General features: G+C 43.9%; 1 long non-coding RNA gene across 13 annotated transcripts in view; it reads right to left on the minus strand.

Moving 5' to 3' along the window:
• The window catches only part of LOC140612436 (uncharacterized), a 39,484-nt gene extending 21,965 nt beyond the window's left edge, over positions 1–17,519 (minus strand). For 8 of the 13 annotated variants that reach the window (XR_012013642.1, XR_012013650.1, XR_012013654.1 and 5 more), the window contains exons 1-4: positions 15,625–17,519; positions 14,050–14,106; positions 10,309–10,410; positions 10,134–10,197 (exon numbers count right to left, since the gene is read on the minus strand). This is a non-coding gene — a long non-coding RNA (uncharacterized lncRNA). Of the gene's footprint in view, positions 1–5,386; positions 5,425–10,105; positions 10,198–10,308; positions 10,411–13,931; positions 14,107–15,624 lie in introns of all 13 variants that reach the window. The other 5 variants (XR_012013644.1, XR_012013646.1, XR_012013647.1 and 2 more) reach the window with 5 other exon arrangements.
• Between the last annotated feature and the right edge of the window lie 216 nt (positions 17,520–17,735).

A 17,735-nucleotide genomic window follows, 5' to 3' on the forward strand; every position in this document is an offset into this window, starting at 1 on the left:
AATGTGGACACTGGCCCTTGGTCACAGCAAATGAGACGGCTGATTGTGTGTGTGTGTGTGTGTGTGTGTGTGTGTGTGTGTGGTGGGGGTCCTCTACTCTGGCGGTCTCTGGTAATCTGACAGTTCAGACTGACTTCAAAAGAAGGCTGAACTTGACCCCCCGTGTTAGAAAGCCTACCAAAGCACAAATACTCCCTGCCCTGCGTTCCTCAAACTTTGTAAATAACAGAGACGCTTGCTAGAGTAATTAGAACAAAAATTCAGCTAAGTGGTTTGAGAAGGTGTGGCTGGAGCTTTCTATGTGTTTTTTCTAAAGCCGGACATGTAGACTGTCCAAAATACAAGTTTAATGAGCTTATAAATTTGGAGTGACTCTTCATATCTTGTAGTGAGGTCAGGGGTTCAACTACTTCACTCTTGACATCAAAGAGGCTGCTATAGGTTGCTCAGCCCTAAACGTTTCCTCCAGAATTTTCTCCAAGGACGTCTTCCCCAGAGCTTCTTCATCCACCCACACAAGCAACTAACCTAAAGATTCGGTCCCCAGGGTTTTGTAGAGGGAGATAACTCCTGGTGTTCAAAGGTGCTCTGTGATGTTTGATCCTTGGTCTGACTCTAGGTACCCGAAATACTGCTTAAATGGCCCCGAGATCCTTTGGAGACTTAGATGTTTCTCATAAGAGATGGTACCCATCCTGGTTAACTCCTACAAATTCCCAACATCCTCTAATGCTCTAGTTCAAAGTGTTTTAATTTCAGTAATCATTGTTTGCTACAGTGCTTTCTGGCCTTTTCTGCCTACAGTAATTCTAAACATTAATTTAATTGAACTTGAAAGAGATTGTGCATAATGTGCCACAATGTGGCAGACGAATCATATAAACAGTGTCCTGCTGACAAGGTAGGTCTAGCACAGGAACAACCCTGTCAGCACTGCTGGCCCACATAGGACTACAAATCCAAAACAGCCATGGGTGCTCCCAAGAGGCACACATGGGTGACATCATTCATCTGGGGATGGCTACCCTGACTGAATCCAAGATGCTTGCCCTTTCCAGTCAGTTTGTTTTTTCAGAACCAATATTTGGGATGCTGCTTCAATATTTTACTCTATTTCTGATCCATGCCTGCCTGGAGGCTGAGATAAAATAAGCCTGAAGCTGAATACTTTGTCACCAATTTTCCAGAGCCCTAGGACAGCACTGCTAATATCCAGGGCTAACATGACCTTGCTAACCCACACCAGAGAACTATCTATTAATTAAACAGACAGCTAACCTTATAATTAGGTCAACTACATGTATTCCAACCCAAGCCCTTGATTCCATTCCTTTCTCTCCGAGATTATTTAGAGGAAATATCTCACTGATAACACAGAAATGTTCTCCTCACACCTCAAAATGGACTCCTTAGTCCAAAGCCATCCCCCAATGTCCCACAACTTTTGACATCTACCCCAATACACTAAGCTTCCTCCGTGAGTTTTTTATGTTTCTGATTCCATCATTCTCCTGAGTTTTCCTGTGATTCTGAGGATATCACCAAGACAAAGGGAAAGCCTCAATCCTGTGGGTGCTAGTTGGAGGAGTAAAAACCTTAAGACAAGGGAATCTTGGGAAAATCTTCATAACATCCTAAGAATTCATGGTGCATAAGTCCCTGTTGCTACCCTGCCAGCCCCACACCAGTTGGAGACACAGACCCACCCTTCCCTGGGCTAATTTAGCTCCACCAGCTAGGCACCTACATCTGTGCTCTCTCCCAACAGAATCAGCGCCCAACCAGTTACCTCCCAGGGCTCCTCAAGGAGAATCACCAAATAGAAGTCCTTCCTAGGGGGTGAGAGCGCCATTTGGGAAGTCTAGCCTCCTCCTGAGAGTGCAACCCCAACACCTCTGCCTTTGGTAGGTACATGAGGAGGAATCAGGAAAGAGGGATGTGTCTTGGAATGTTGCAACCCAGGTTCAAATGAGTAACTGCACCCAGGGGGCAGGGAGAGGGGCTGAGCAGGGAAGGAGGTTCCTGAGACACGGTGGCACAGGTCTGAGCTGGAGGCCGTGCTAGAAACTGAATGATGTAACAGAAACACCTTCAGAGTGGTGATCAAAATCCCAGATTAGCTTGGATTTCTTTCTTCTCCCTTTTTATTTTTTTTAAATTTATATCCATATGAATTATTTTCCTCTAGGCACCTGAAACTTGCACTTTTCTTCTTCAGTACCCTTCCAGAGGCGAGAGAAATGGGAAGCACCAGGTTCTGATGCTATGCCAGATTAGGTCACAAGTGGATGATCTTTTTCCTTATGTGCATCGAATCTAACCAATAAGTGTGCTGGTGGTCTGACGTTCATGGTGTGTTGTGACCCAGTAAGCCCAGCAGCAAGGAGCTATGGAAGACACAGTCAGGAGGTTTTGTGGGACCAATCAGGCCAGTGTGGCTATTCCTGGCTTTCTGCACCTGCCCTTCAAAGAGTCTGCACAAGGTCAGATTTTTCTAAAGGGAAGCCTCAGCCCTTACTGACTCGCTGGGTAATCAGACCCTTTATTTCCACGTACAACTCATCTTCCACTGGTAACAGCTTGTGATAGTGTCCAGTTTTTCCATCCTCCCTCCTACTGAAGTGCTCCGGAAGACCTTCCCATTTAAATAAGTCTAAGCATGAATCTCTGCTGAAGATTCATTCTGTAAAATGAGGAAGTCATCCCAAATTTGTTTGCCTCAGCTGGCATAATCATTTTTTCTAGAATTGGTCTCCATTGTGTATCCCATATTCTTTTCATCTTTGATATTTTTTTAATTACCAAAAAAGAGGTTTGCTACCTAAACTGCAAAAATGGTTGGTAACCTATTTGTCTTTCTGCATCAAAATCTTTTTTTTTTTAATTTTTATTTATTTATGATAGTTACAGAGAGAGAGAGAGGCAGAGACACAGGCAGAGGGAGAAGCAGGCTCCATGCACTGGGAGCCCGATGTGGGATTCGATCCCGGGTCTCCAGGATCGCGCCCTGGGCCAAAGGCAGGCGCCAAACCGCTGCGCCACCCAGGGATCCCTTTTTTTTTTTTTTTTAAGATTTTATCCATTTATTCATGAGAGAGAGAGAGGCAGAGACATAGGCAGAGGGAGGAGCAGGCTCCATGCAGGGAGCCCGACGTGGGACTCGATCCCGGGTCTCCAGGATCACGCCCTGGGTCGAAGGCAGGCGCTAAACTGCTCAGCCACCCAGGGATCCCCTGCATCAAAATCTTTAATGTCCTACAAATACAGGTAATTATTACCAAAGGACCTGCATTGTAGGTTAAAAAGGAATCAGTGGTATCCCCACCAGTGCAGGGAGTTCTGGGGATCCCAGCTCTGCTTCACTGCCTGCGTAAGGTCATTGCTAAGGAGATAACGCCTGTCACTGCTCACAGACCTGTCTGGTGACCACATTTTCAGAAGTGAGAAGTGTGGCAGTCTGATGCATGACTGGCAAAGGGCCAGTGTATCTTCTTTCTCAGAAACTGAGATTGTCCCAGAAAACTGAGGCCACATGGCTGCCCATAGGATAGCTCTGAAAAAGTCATTCTCTGCTGCATTCAGCCTAGGGCCCCACTTGGGGCCTCTAAATCATCTTGTCCCTCAGTGCTCGACTCAGCTCACTCTCCTTGGACACCTGGTGTTTATAAGATTGATTAAAGCAGAAATTCAAATATTCCTTCAAACTGCCCTATCCACAATTTTCATTTCTCTTTTATCCCACCAAACCAGTCTCCCCTTTTAAAAAGAGAGAGGTTAGCAGTACATGACCAAAACTGTGTCTATTCATTCCCGGGCAGGAGGTGTTACTGCTCTGTATCAGACTGGCTCTTTCAAGATTAAAAAGTAATTATTCTAAAAGAAGAGTGTATGGTTAAAATTAAACCATAGACCCAAAGCTATCAGAACCTGGACTTTGGACAAATGCCAAAGAGGACAGTCATAGGCATCTTGCTGAGAATACGGGGAAGAGATCCACTAAGAGGAAGAGATCTCAAACAAATGGCCATATTAAAAAACTAAGTAAAAAGTTGGAACCTGTTCAACCACCCTACTTCAGTTAGAAGGCACTTTTTAACAACATTAGGAAAGCGAAACTAGCTGTGGGTGGGGTGGAAATGCTGCCAGGTCACCTTGCCTAAAGAAATCCGACGATTGCGCCTACATGACAGACGTGCAGTGTTGGCAACGCCATGGCACTGCTGGACCACGTGGCTACCGAGGACCAGGCTAGCAGTTTTTGTGGCTCCCTGCTCCAGCGGGCTGTACCTAGGTTTTGGTGATCACTAGCTCATCAATCGAGGTGACTTGGGTTCCCAGCTGTGATTTGTTATTTCATAGTGTGATTAAGAAACAATCATCTAGGAAAACACAGATGTACGCATCAGTGTGCAAGAAAGGCCTGAGGGTGCTGAGAGCTTCCTGGGTCATGAGTCAGGGTGGGGGTGGGGTGGGGTAGGGGGAGAGAAGGGGGGGGGTTGCTGCAGGAGGGCAGGACCCAGGAAGTCTGGTGAGGCAACTCCAAGGCCAGCCTAGCAGCGCCTTCTCCTGGAAGGCTGGGAGCACACCAAGTGGGCTGGGCGGATACAAACCAACCCTGTCTTCTTCCAACCATTACTGACCCCTACTGGGCAAAATGCTTTTCAGCTTTACCAGACAGAGGGCTAAAGCAAAATAAAATCCCCGCCAGGTGGCATGTGGCAAGGCACAGTGTTCCAAGTCTCCATTTCCACATCATAAAATGGGAGCAGTGTTCACAATAGCTATCCTTGCATATCCCAATAGATTGATATCAGGAGGAAATGAATGAAGGTACCACTGCTTTTACCTTAACCTACCTCCCGGCTCTTTGCCCTAATATAAACCAGATCACTTCCCTGAGGTGATCTTTCTTTCCATTGTCTCTGAACTAAGGGCACAATTATAAAAACAATATGGTCACGTTAGCCTAATCATTACTAGCTAGTGGCATCTCACTGCTGGTAGCTTTAATAATTCCACAAATATTGGGGCTCCTGGGTGGCTCATTTGATTTCAGTCAGGTCATGATCTCAGGAACCTGAGATTGAGCCCGGCATCAGGTTCTGAGCTCAATGTGGAGTCTGCTTGCCCTTCTCCATCCCCCCTGCTTGCTCTTACACACTTGTTCTTTCTCTCTCTCTCAAATAATAAATAAAATATTTTAAAATTTTAAAAAAATTCCGCAAATGTTTTAAACACAATTTTCAAAGCATGTTTTCATTTAAGCATCTAATTTAATTTCCTAGTAATTGTATCCTCAATGTCTAAATCCCCACTAGATTATGAGTCCCCTAAATGCAAGAACCTGCATGTCCTTTGTCACTGTTGTAGCCTCTGTAGTACCTACCTAGCATACCTACTGCATAGTAGATGCTCCATAAATATCTGTTGAATAAACACACAGATGAGTCATAGGAACCGGTGAACACCAGCCAGAAACAGGAAGGACAAAGTCAGATATTGGTGGTGGTGGGGGGGGATCTTTTCTCACGGGTGGTAACATAAATATGAAAAACATAAGAGCGGGGTCGTGAAAAAGTTTGAAACTAGATAGGGGTGGTAGTTGCACAAGAGTGTGAATGTACTAAATATCACTGGATTGTACACTTTAAAATGGATAATTATATGTTATATAAATTTCATCACAATAATAGAAAAATGAAAGGGCAGAGTTGTAATATATTAATTATAATCCTGATGATTTAGACACTCTACAAAAATGTGATAAAGTCAATACAAAGAGAACTTTGACACAGTGCTTGATGGTTGATATAATTATTTCTATAAATGATTTCATCTGTTCCTCCCAACAAGCCCATGGACTTGCAGACGAGAAAACAGTGGAGTCCAGGAGTTCAGTTGGTGACTTATTATTTCTCAAACAGGCCAGGCCACTCGCCACTTGAAGGATCTGTCCCCTGCGTACCTCTGCCCCACTCCAAACCACCACCACCCCCCACCCCAGGGAAGGACTTCCTTCAAAACACTCTTCTTCATCTTCTGGGCTCTGCTACAAGAGTCACCTCATCAGAAAGGCCTTCCTAGCCACCCTATCTCAAAGAGCAGGCCCCCCACCCCCGCCTTGGATCATTCTCTCTCCCTATCCTGCTTGGTTTTTCTTCAAAATTCTTAGCTCAAATTACATATTGACACACTTTTCCTGTCTCCTTCTGTCACAGCATAAGCTCCAAGAGAACAGGGATATTTGTGAGTTTTGTCCTCTGTTTAATCCTGACATCTGGCATGGTGCCTAACAAATAATAGATGTTTAATACATATCTGTTAAATGAATAAGTAGAATTTTACCATGCACTTGGCTGATCTTTGGGGGAGCCTGAGGTTTTTAAGCCACACTACAAAAATGAAATTATAATGTGACTGAGAGAAAATACCAGTCTATCTAGTACTGTAACAAAGTGCCACCTTGTTCACAAATGAATCCCATGGTGTTAAATACCTAGTACTGGGCACTTGTCTATATGATAAAATAAGAAACAATGGATGCTGAGTGTTACAGACAAGAATGAACTTAAGAACTGTCCCTAACACACACTGGGTCCCACCCTGGGTGTGTATGTTGGGGGCAGGGAGTCTCTGAGGAGGAGGGAAAGGAGGAAGGATATTGTGCTGGGTAGGGGTCAAAGTCCAAGGAACAGCAGTGTGGCCTGACAAGTCCAGTATAACTGTGTACAAATGGCTCCACAGACTGAATTGATATGCAGTATGAATCTTGTACAGTTATGTCTAGGTCCCAGGGAAAAGCTTGCAGGGCTGGCTTATTGAGAGTTGGGTCATTGTGGTTTGATTACACAGATGACCCTTTAAGATGGACAGTGAACCTCTGAGACCCAATGGCCATCCCAGATTGGTACCTCAGTGGCCTCTGAAAAGTTCATTCCCAGCAGCAACAGCTGCCTTCCCCTAGTTCCTGAATCAGGTGGCCAGGCATGAAGGAAATTTGTCTGGTAACACACAAAGAACAGGGATTAGGAGTCAAACTCCTGCGGGTGCCTGGGTGGCTCAGTGGTTGAGTGTCTGCCTTTGGCTAGGTCATGATCCTGGGGTCCTGTGATCAAGTTCTGCATCAGGTTCCCCATAGGGAGCCTGCTTCTCCCTCTGCCTATGTCTCTGCCTCACTCTCTGAGTCTCTCATGAATAAATAAATAAAATCTTAAAAAAAAAAAGGGGGAGTCAAACTCTTGAAGCTCTGCTGTCGGCTCTTTTTTTTACACTTGTTTGAAGCTGTGTCTCTAAGTGTAGTTTACAAATGGAAGACAAACACACAAGCATAAAGTCCGTCATTTGTCCAACCTGACCACTGTCATGGGAGTTATTATATCCTAGACATAACAAAATATTTAATATGGAAAAATATCTGTTTGCCAACCTGTGACTCATGTTAATTTTACAGAAACATGTTTTCAAATCTGTAATAAATCATTAAACTTAAAAAATAATATTTTGAAATCGAACTTCTGCAGAGAATTCCAAGCTATGGAATGTAAGCTATGGCCCACCCACAGCCCACACACATGCATATGTGCACACGTATTTTCCCAAAAGCTTCCTTATAATATGTCTAAAGTACACAGTTCAAAATTCAAGCAAATAATTAATTACTGAACAAATTCAGCAGAAAAAAAATCACAGCATGATTTGTATAGCTGCCATTATGTCTGCCACTTGCCATGGTATGCTTGATATTTCCTTTATCTGGTGCTAGTTTCAGGAACTCTGACCATTCACCTTTGTCCTGTACTACCTGTATGTAACTCGCCTCCTGTGGGCACTCAAGTGTGAGTGGGTAATTATTTTTTTCTCAGTTCCCACAGTATGAAGGGAAAAAAAAACCCCACAAAACATGTTATTTTTATATTGTATTCTTTAAAGTTCATAGAAGATTATTTAACCATTAGTGAAGCCTGGGCTTGACACAGGATTAAATGCACAAACACAGCCTATCATCAAGCTGGACCAGCTTGTGGCTGAGAGATACAAATTCAAGCACCTTCGGAGGTGGGCATGGACCCCAGGGTGGTGGGTGCTGGCCAAATGGGGAGCATAGGTCGCAGCTGAAAGAAACACAGAATAGGCAGCAAGAGTTGCTATATGGGCACAATATGGTCAGATCTTCTCACTTTTTTAAAAAAGATTTTATTTATATATTCATGAGAGACACAGAAAGAGAGATAAGCAGAGACACAGGCAGAGGGAGAAGCAGGCTCCATGCAGGCAGCCCAATGTGGGACTAGATCACAGGACTCCAGGATCACACCCTGGGCCGAAGGCAGATGCTCAACTGCTGAGCCACCCAGGCGTCCCAGATCTTCTCATTTTTTAAGATAATCCAGCAGGTTCTAATGTGAATCTCTAGATTTTTTAATGTTCTAAAATTAGCAATTAGTTTTTGCAACAATTAGTTTTAAAATTAAAAATATTCAATATATCAAACACAACATGGCTTTGGCTTCATATGGTGCCCAGTAGCCTGTAAACTGTGGGGGGCAGAAGGTGATTCCAGTGGGTTCTAGGCCCTAATCTGCTACTCATTAACTGCTTCCTGAAGTGGTCACTTTACTTCCCAATCACTTAGTACCAAAATCCAGTCGGCTGCTGATGCTACTGTATAGTAGCTAAAGGTGCTGATTCTTTTGAGTTCAAATCCTAACTACTACCACACTATACATGTCTTGTCATTTTGATTGACCACTCTAGGCTCCAACTTCTTCTCCTATAAAATGCAGAGAGTAATACAACCTCTTTCATAGGGCTATTATGGGATTAAATGAGATACTGCATGCAAAGTGCCTAACTACGTAGTAAGCAGTGGATGATACAAGTCAGCTATTGTTATCTGTAAGCTTGGTGCCTCCATCCTCATCATCTATTCATAATTAATGAGCAATCTTGTTCAATAAAACTTATCAACCCCTCATCAACCTATCCCCTGATTTTGTCCCTACTGTCTCTGCCTTAATTCATAGCCTTGACCTCTTTATCTTGAACTGTTCATTCTAATGATCTAATGATCATATCTCCTGCTATACTGAGCACCTACTCACGGCCCCACTCTGACCCACCCTGCAGCCAGTTGCACTCTCAGCTTGGTAAACTATGTAAAGCAAAGATCTCATGGTGTCATTCTCCTTGTCACCTATAGAATAAAGGCTAACTTCCTTAGTCCTGAATTTAAGGCTGTCCTCAAGGCTCTCTCAAGCTCACATTCCGCCAGTCTCTATAATACTCTCCCCGCTCCAGTTGTACCAAACTACTGTTCTTGCCCTCTCCTGAGTGAGCCATGTAGGCCCAGGTCACTGTATCTCAGCAATCTTCTTCTTTCTGCTGAGAATGTTTGTTTGTCCTCTCCTCATCCAGTGTTGAACCCATTCTCTCACTATTCTTCTCACTAGTCCAGCCCCAAGTGGCCATCTCCATGAGGAAGCCCCCCTGAACAATTTTATGGCCAGGTCCTCCCTCTTCTGCAGTTCCACCACACTTAGTACCTAGCACTTTCCTAGTCCACCTTGCAACGCACAGACATCTACTTGTAGAGATGTTTGTCTCAACAAGAGGAATGAGGCCAAAGGCAAGAACCTGGTCTTACACATTTGTTACATTCCTTACTGGCACATAGTAAGTGTTCAGTGTTTGTTAAATAAATTAATGGGACTAGCAAAGGAAACATTTGAACTAAATCCAAACAATAATGTCATTTTTAGCACATCTTGTTGCAAGGCACAGGAATCTCTGGGAATATCCAAAGAAAGACTAGAATACTGGAGACACAGGGGCACCCCGGTGGCTCAATTGGTTAAGCATCTGCCTTTCGCTCTGGTCATGAGGCCCCATGTTGGGCTGTCTGTTCAGGGGGGGTGCCTGTTTCTCCCTCTCCTGCTCCCGCAGCTTGTGCTCTCTCTCTCTCTCTGTCAAATAAATAAATAAAATCTTAAAAAAAAAGAATACTGGAGATACATAGAATCACTCAGAAGCCCTCAATTATCTCAAATTTGTTCATTTTGGTTAATTTTAGTAAAAAAGGATATTATATATATAAAGTTCTAGTTACCTAGATGATTGAAAACATCTGCACTTACAAGGTGGTGGTGTTGTGGTGTCTTGATCTTCATTTTTTCTTTCTGTGGCCTCAGTGGAATGCATCTGATATCCCAGGAGAAAAATGTAATCCAGCCAAAGAACAAGTCTGGCTATTTGGTTCATAATTTACATACCGTGCAATGCAATCTGAGAGACCCACACAACTGTCCTGACCTTGTGCCTGCATAGGCTTCCTATAAGAGAAGCAACAATTTCTTGGTCCTCAGAGAATCACCGGAGGAGGCTAGGAGTAGATTATCTTGGGAACGTAGAGATCTGGGAAAGAAAATAAACATCATTGCTTTTTGGCATTTATGTTCTTAAAAACTTGCCATGAAGTATTCATTCAACAAGCTTTACTGAATAGATGGAAGGGTTATTACCCAGCCTCATTCCTCATCCCCTAGGCAGGACTGCAGGCCTTGCTTTGGCAGGCTGGGAAACTGAGTAGTGGGGCTTGTCTAGTAGGAACAGAGGGGGCAGTTCATGAGAGTGGTTTCCAGTGCAACTCTGAAATCAGGCTGCCTGGGCTCAGGGCATGGCCCTGGCAATTTCTAGCTGGTAGAGTTGACAGAGTAATAGTTCCCATTTCAGAGAGTTGTTGGAAGGATTAAATGATAGCATGTACGGTGCTTAGCATGGTGCCTATGAAGCTATTTAGATTATTATAAGTATTTAGTGAGTGTTAGCTGTCATCACTTGCCAAAAAGATTCTACTACTAGGTTTGGGCCTTCTGTAGCTTATCTTTACAACTCTGCCCACACCCAGTATCTCTACTTTATTGTTCAACTATGGGATCAGAGTTCCTAGAGAATGGAAGAAAGAGTAACCGATAAACTTCTGATCAATAAATAAGCAGAAATAACAAAGGCAAGGAGAAGAAAGCAGACTACATATACAAATCAGCTGGTCATGTGCTATGACTCAAGCATAAAAATGGAAGTGGACTATCAATGGCCATGCATGAAGGGAGAAAACAAAGGGACATGTCTTTAAACTACTAAGGGATAATTCTATATACCTAGACAAACCTCAAGAATAAAATAAAGACATTTTCAGGCATTTGAGGCTTCAAAAAATATATTAAGGAACAGGGTAAAGTAGTACAGCAATTTCTACTAGATGTGAAATAGTATTGACACAGGTAAAGTCACTGAATGTGACTTTAATTCATACCACAAATACATGCTGAATGTCTACTATGTGTTGGTTAGACAGCAGATTAGTACAGATAACCCAACAGGTACATATTGATTTCCCCATGGAGCTCACATTCTAGAGGGGAGAGATAATTAACAATGACAGAAAGCAGGATGCCTGGGTTGCTCAGTGGTTAATCATCTGCCTTTGGCTCAGGGTATGATCCCAGAGTCCAGGGATTGAGTCCCAAGTCAGGCTCCTTGAAAAAAGTCTGCTTCTCCCTCTGCCTCTCTCATGAGTAAGATTTTATTTATTTATTCATGAGAGACACACAAAGAGAGGCAGAGACATAGGCAGAAGGAGAAGCAAGCTCCATGCAGGAAGCCCAATGTGGGACTCCAGGATCATGCCCTGAGCCAAAGGCAGACGCTCAACTGCTGAGCCACCCAGGCGTCCCAATAAATAAAATCTTAAAAAAAATTTAAAGGTAAAAAAAAAGAAACAACGACAGAAGGTAAACTCTGAGTCAGTAGGTGATAAGTGCTACAGAGAAAGAAACCAGGAGCCTATAGCTCCAACTTCAAGTACATAAGAACTACAGTGGATAGAAGAATGAACTAAATGACACCATCTGGACACAATCAGATAAATAAAAAAATGCTGGACATCTATAAGCAAATAGGTTTGAATTCTTTTAAAAGTCAAAGTTGGGGATCCCTGGGTGGTGCAGCGGTTTGGCGCCTGCCTTTGGCCCAGGGCGCGATCCTGGAGACCCGGGATCGAATCCCACATCGGGCTCCCGGTGCATGGAGCCTGCTTCTCCCTCTGCCTTTGTCTCTGGCGCTCTCTCTCTCTGTCTCTCAGTTTTTCATGAATAAATAAATAAATAAAATCTTAAAAAAAAAAAAAAAAGTCAAACTTGTTGGGCAGCCCGGGTGGCTCAGCGGTTTAGCACCGCCGTCAGCTCAGGGCATGATCCTGGAGTCCTGGAAGTGAGTCCCACGTCAGGCTCCCTGCATGGAGCCTGCTTCTCCCTCTGCCTGTGTCTCTGCCTCTCTTTCTCTCTCTGTGTCTCTCATGAATAAATAAATAAAATCTTTTAAAAAAAAGTTGGATAAAAAGGAATGGAGAAGATTAGAAAAAGTAAGCATAGACCACTTTTTAGAGAAATTCTGCTATAAAAGGAATGTATTCATTTCCTAGAGCTGTTACAACAAATTACTACAAACTGCATGGCTCAAAAAAAAACAGAAATGTATTCTCTCTGGAGAATAGAGTTCTGGAAACCAAAAGTCCAAAATCAAGGTGTTGGCAAAGGCTACACACAGTCTCTAAGGAAGAATCCATTATTTAACCCTTCCAACTTCCAGTGGCTCCAGAATACTGCTTGACTTGTAGCTGAATCTGCGCAGCCTCTGCCTTTGGGGTCACATGGCTTCCTCCTCTTCTGTGTGTCTGATCTTCTTTATCTCTCTCTTATAAGGACACTTGTGATAGCATTTAGGGTTCATCCAGATTATCCAGAATAATCTCTTTCTCTCAAGATCTTTTACTTAATCACATATTTTGCCATGTAAGGTAATCACTCTTCTGCCATACGAAGCAATATGCAGAGGCTCCTGGGACTAGAAAGTGAGTATATCTTTGGGAGGTCACTTTTGTGCCTACCACAGGGAGCAAGGAAAATAGGACAGTAGGTAAAGGGGAATGTGGAGTCAAGAGAGGTTTTGTGCTTTTTCAAAGATGAGAGCAATTACAGCATGATTATAACTGATGTAGCAGTTTGCTGTATGCCGAGGTTTATTTGTTCATTGTGCTAGTCACTTTCACCTAGGAAAATTCATAAAGGAAATAGCAAGTTACCTTCAAGATGAAAATCAGGGCTACCCTTGAGAAATCAATTAAGAACAATCAAAATGTAATGGAGACTTTTTGTCAAACTTGGCAGACTGAACACACACACACATTTATCTCCAAACCCCACCAAGATGAAAATAAGGGATAAATACAGTATAAAATAAAGAATGAAGACCATCAATTAACAAGTCCTATCAGTGCACACAGAGTAAGATCAAACATTTGAGGAAAACCTCCAACACACACACACACACACACACACACACACACGAAAAGGGGGAGGAGAATTCAGGGGAAATAATATGAAAAGCAGAACACTTAGAAACAAAAAAAGAGAACATGTACACAAAACAAAAATGCCATATAGAAAAAGAGAAGCAATCAATGAACAAGGGAGTTGAAATTAAAAAACAAAAAACAAAAACAAAAAATTCTGGGATGCCTGGGTGGCTCAGCTGTTGAGCATCTGCCTTTGACTCAGGTCGTGATCCCTGGGTCCTGGGATTGAATCCCACATCAGGCTCCCTGCAGGGAGCCTGCTTCTCCCTCTGCCTATGTCTCTGCCAATCTGTGTGTCTCTCATGAATAAATAAAATCTTTAAAAAAAGAAAAAGAAAAAGAACAAAACTGCAATTATAAACAGCAACATTCAGAGGTTAGAAGAGAGTGGGGCAATGACTTTACATTTTCTAAGGGGAAAATATTTCCAACTTAGAGTCCCATAACAGCTAACCCTAGTAGCTCTTCATCCCATTCCCTCCTCACGGATTCAGATGCTTTCCCTTCCTCTCATATTTACCCATTCAACATCAGTATGTTATGCTTGGCTCTAATTGCTTCTCTTTGTCTTGCAATAAATCGATCAAATATGAGAAAAGAATCAATATTTCAGGCAGATAAGGTATCACAAAGTTTACCTCCCATGGTCACTTTCTCTGTGAAGCTCTTAGCTAATGTGGTTGGCCAAAATGAGGCTGTAAAACAAGAAAGAGGGAGAAGATCTAAGATCCAGGCAGTAGGAGATCAGATCCAACACAGAGGAACAGAGAAAAGTGTTAAAGGCCCAGGAAAGCAGCTATGGAGCAAGCCTAGAAGACAGTCACTCTACATCAGACCCAGAGGACAAAGGACTCAAAGAAAAAAAAATTGCCAAGGAACAAATGAAATCAATCAATCAATCAACCATCTTTAGGTTTCACTACATGAACAAAAATATGGCATCAGGTTCACAGATCTGTTGGAGACTGTAGGGAAAATCAGCAAAGTGTATGTAGAAAACTTAAAAAACATGACCCTATTATAAATTTGTGTCATGACATTTATGATATAATGAATTTCTACACAGAAATATTATAGAGGGGCAGCCCGGGTGGCTCAGTGGTTTAGCACTGCCTTCAGCCCAGGCCCTGATCCTGGAGACACGGGATCGAGTCCCACGTCAGGCAGAGTCCCTCTGTGTGTGTGTGTGTGTCTCTCATTAATAAATTAATAAAATCTTTAAAAAATAAAGAAATATTATAGACTTTAAAAGTACATGGAGGGGCAGCTGGATGGCTCGGTAGATTGAGTGTCCAACTCTTGGTTTCAGCTCAGCTCATGATCTTAGGGTCATGAGATGGAGTCCAAAAAGGGGCTCCATCCTGGGAGTGGAGCTGCTTAAGATTCTCTCTCTCCCTCTGCCCCCCACCCACACTCTCTCTCCCCACTTAAAAAAAAAGGTATATGGAGGGAAAACGGTGAAATATTTCTTTCATCCGAATTATCTATGGCTGCTTTTTGTCATTTCTTACATCCCCATCCAAGAGACAAACAGGATCTAAGAGCCTAAGTTTTGGGATGCCTGGGTGGCTCAGTGGTCGGGCGCCTGCCTTTGGCTCAGGTTATGATCCCGGGATCCCGGATCGAGTCCTGCATCGGGCTCCCTGCAAGGAGCCTGCTTCTCTCTCTACCTATGTCTCTGCCTTTCTCTCTCAGTCTGTATCTCTCATGAATAAATAAATAAATCTTAAAAAAAAAAAAAAGCCTAAGTTTTGACATTGATGTCTTGACAGTAGGCACTTAGGGAGTCTTCTCTGTTCCCTGGGATGAAAGTGGATGATGGATGGCATGTGAAAGTCATAGGAGAAAGCTCCAAAAGAAACTTACACAAGGGGGAAAGTCCATGTGATTAGATGAATAACTAAGTCAAAGATGGAAAAAATAATAACACAAACCATTGAGGTAACTTGAAATCGAGTATGAGCAACTCAGATTTGATGTGTGGAGGTGAAGGAAACCCATGGAAATAGTTATCATGGTGAGTCAAGCCCAACAATTATTCTGGCTGCAGAATAATCTGGAATATTCTGGTCCAGATATACAGGGCCCTGTGAGAGGCCTGTCCCATTCAATTGAAAAATTGACTTACATGGGAAGAAGGGCAAACAAAGAGTAAAGGAAAGAACTTTAAAACACAACTACATAAATCATTATGATAGGACTTGACTTCTTACTTTTTTTCTTCATTTCTTTCTCTTCTCTTGCTTGGGTCACTTTGGAGCCCCTCATCCCTTTTCAGGATCCTCTCAGAAGTGTTCTTTGCTCACTATAGCTTGTATCTTCTTTCACAACCTTATCTACCCTTTATCCTGCTATAATACCCCATTTTTCTCACTATATTTTCTCTATCTTATAAACCCAATCACACTTTTGTTTTGTTTTGTTTTTTGTTTTTTTTTTTTCCAATCACACTTTTTAAACTAAATCCTCTAGCCCCTCCCAAACCCATTTCTCAAATATTTCAAAACAAGCCCTTCAGTCACAGCTCTTCTCCAAAATAATCTCTACCTTTCCTTGACGTAGCAACACATTATCAGATCTTTTCATTCTCCTCAAAATGTTTTCATTTCTCTCTCACTCTTCTTCATTTCCTTTGGTCCTAGCCTCCACCTTCATCCTGAAAAGTTCTTCATTCCCATGTTCTCCTTTCCTCTCTTATATTTACTTATTCAGGGCCACAATTCTCTGTTTGGCTCTAATTTCTCCTCCTTGATTTACAACACTTCCTCTATCTGCCTCTCTTTTCTTCCTTAGCTTCAATCTTTCATCTAACTCATTCACTATCACCTTCATCTATAACCTCTCTCTCTTCCATAGAAACAGATTCATCAGCTGTATCATTCACTCCACCCAAGACATCCTCCTCAACCACCACTGCCCCCTTGGTCCCTTCTAGCTCTTCATCACTCCCTTCCACCCTTTCCAAAGGAATTTCCATCTCTGCATCAGTAACTTTAATCAATTTTTCATCACCAGCAACTTCTACTACTCTTTCATCTGTCTCTTCATTTATGCTTCCCATCCCTGAATCCTCCAGCTTCTCCACACTTGACTGCAGTTGATCTCCAGTGGATCTCAAATCGTTTCCACTACTTTCCAGCTTCTCTCCCCTGGATCCCTGCTTCTCTCCACTTGACCTCAGGTTCTCTTCACTCAGACTCAGCTTCTCACCACTTGATTTCAGCTTCTCTCCACTCAGCTTCTCTCCATTTGACCTCAGTTTCTCTCCACTTGACCTCAGCTTCTCTCTACTTGACCTCAGCTTCTCTCTACTTGACCTCAGCTTCTCTCCACTTGACCTAAGCTTCTCTCCACTTGACCTCAGCATCTCTCCACTTGACCTCAGCTTCTCTCCACTTGACCTCAGCTTCTCTCTGCTTGACCTCAGCTTCTCTCGACTCAGCTTCTCTCCACTGGACCTCAGCATCTCCTCATTCTGTGGGAGTGTATGTGGTCTGGATCTCAAGTCCCCTCCTTTGGTCCCCACCCCAGTAAACTTCAACTTCTCTTTAAACCCAGACCCCCTCCTAGACCCTTCGGTAGTCCCTGCTATCTCAGATTCATCGTCTATTTTGCCTCTAACGTCTTCCTTTCCCCACAACTCCTTTGCGGTACTTTTCCGCAAACCTGCTGAAGCCTGTAATGCACTTGCTACACTGTGCAGTAGCTTCACATCCATCCTTTCCTGATTCTGGCCTAACTTCGCTTTCAAGACCGTCTTTTCCACATCTTCCAGACCCCAGTCCTCAGAGTCAAGCTTTGGGTCCCACATTCTGGGCTTTTGTGTATTTCTACCCAGGAGCTCCATTCTCTTCCCGATCACAATGAGCCCGTTCCAGGGCACCCACAGTTTTTCTCGCAGCATCTGCGCCCCTCTGCTTCTTGGCTCCAGGTACCACCGCCCGTGGACCCGGGCCTGGCATGGGGCGCCCTGGCCGCCGGCCTTGCCGCGTCTCTTCACGGCTCTGTGCGGCTCACCCCGCGGGTCTCGCATGCCCCGGAGCGAAAATTCTAACGGAACCGCCTTCTCCCAGACATTAACCCTCACCCTAGTCCCTGGTCCACTAGCCCCCCTCCTCCCCACCCCCGCCCCCCTCCCACCCGGCCCACCCACCCGCCGCCTGGAGCGCGCGCCCCCGGGCTGGTGCGCACGCGCAGCTCGCGCGAGGCGGTTGGAGGGCGCCGCGGGGAGACGCGGTCCGCGGCCCGCTGCCGGCCGGGGGGCGGGGCTGACGTGGCTCGCGACCTCCGTAACCCCAGGGCCCCCGACCCCAGCCCTCTGCGG

This window comes from Canis lupus, chromosome 21, assembly GCF_048164855.1.
Source record: "Canis lupus baileyi chromosome 21, mCanLup2.hap1, whole genome shotgun sequence".
Taxonomy (NCBI): domain Eukaryota; kingdom Metazoa; phylum Chordata; class Mammalia; order Carnivora; family Canidae; genus Canis; species Canis lupus.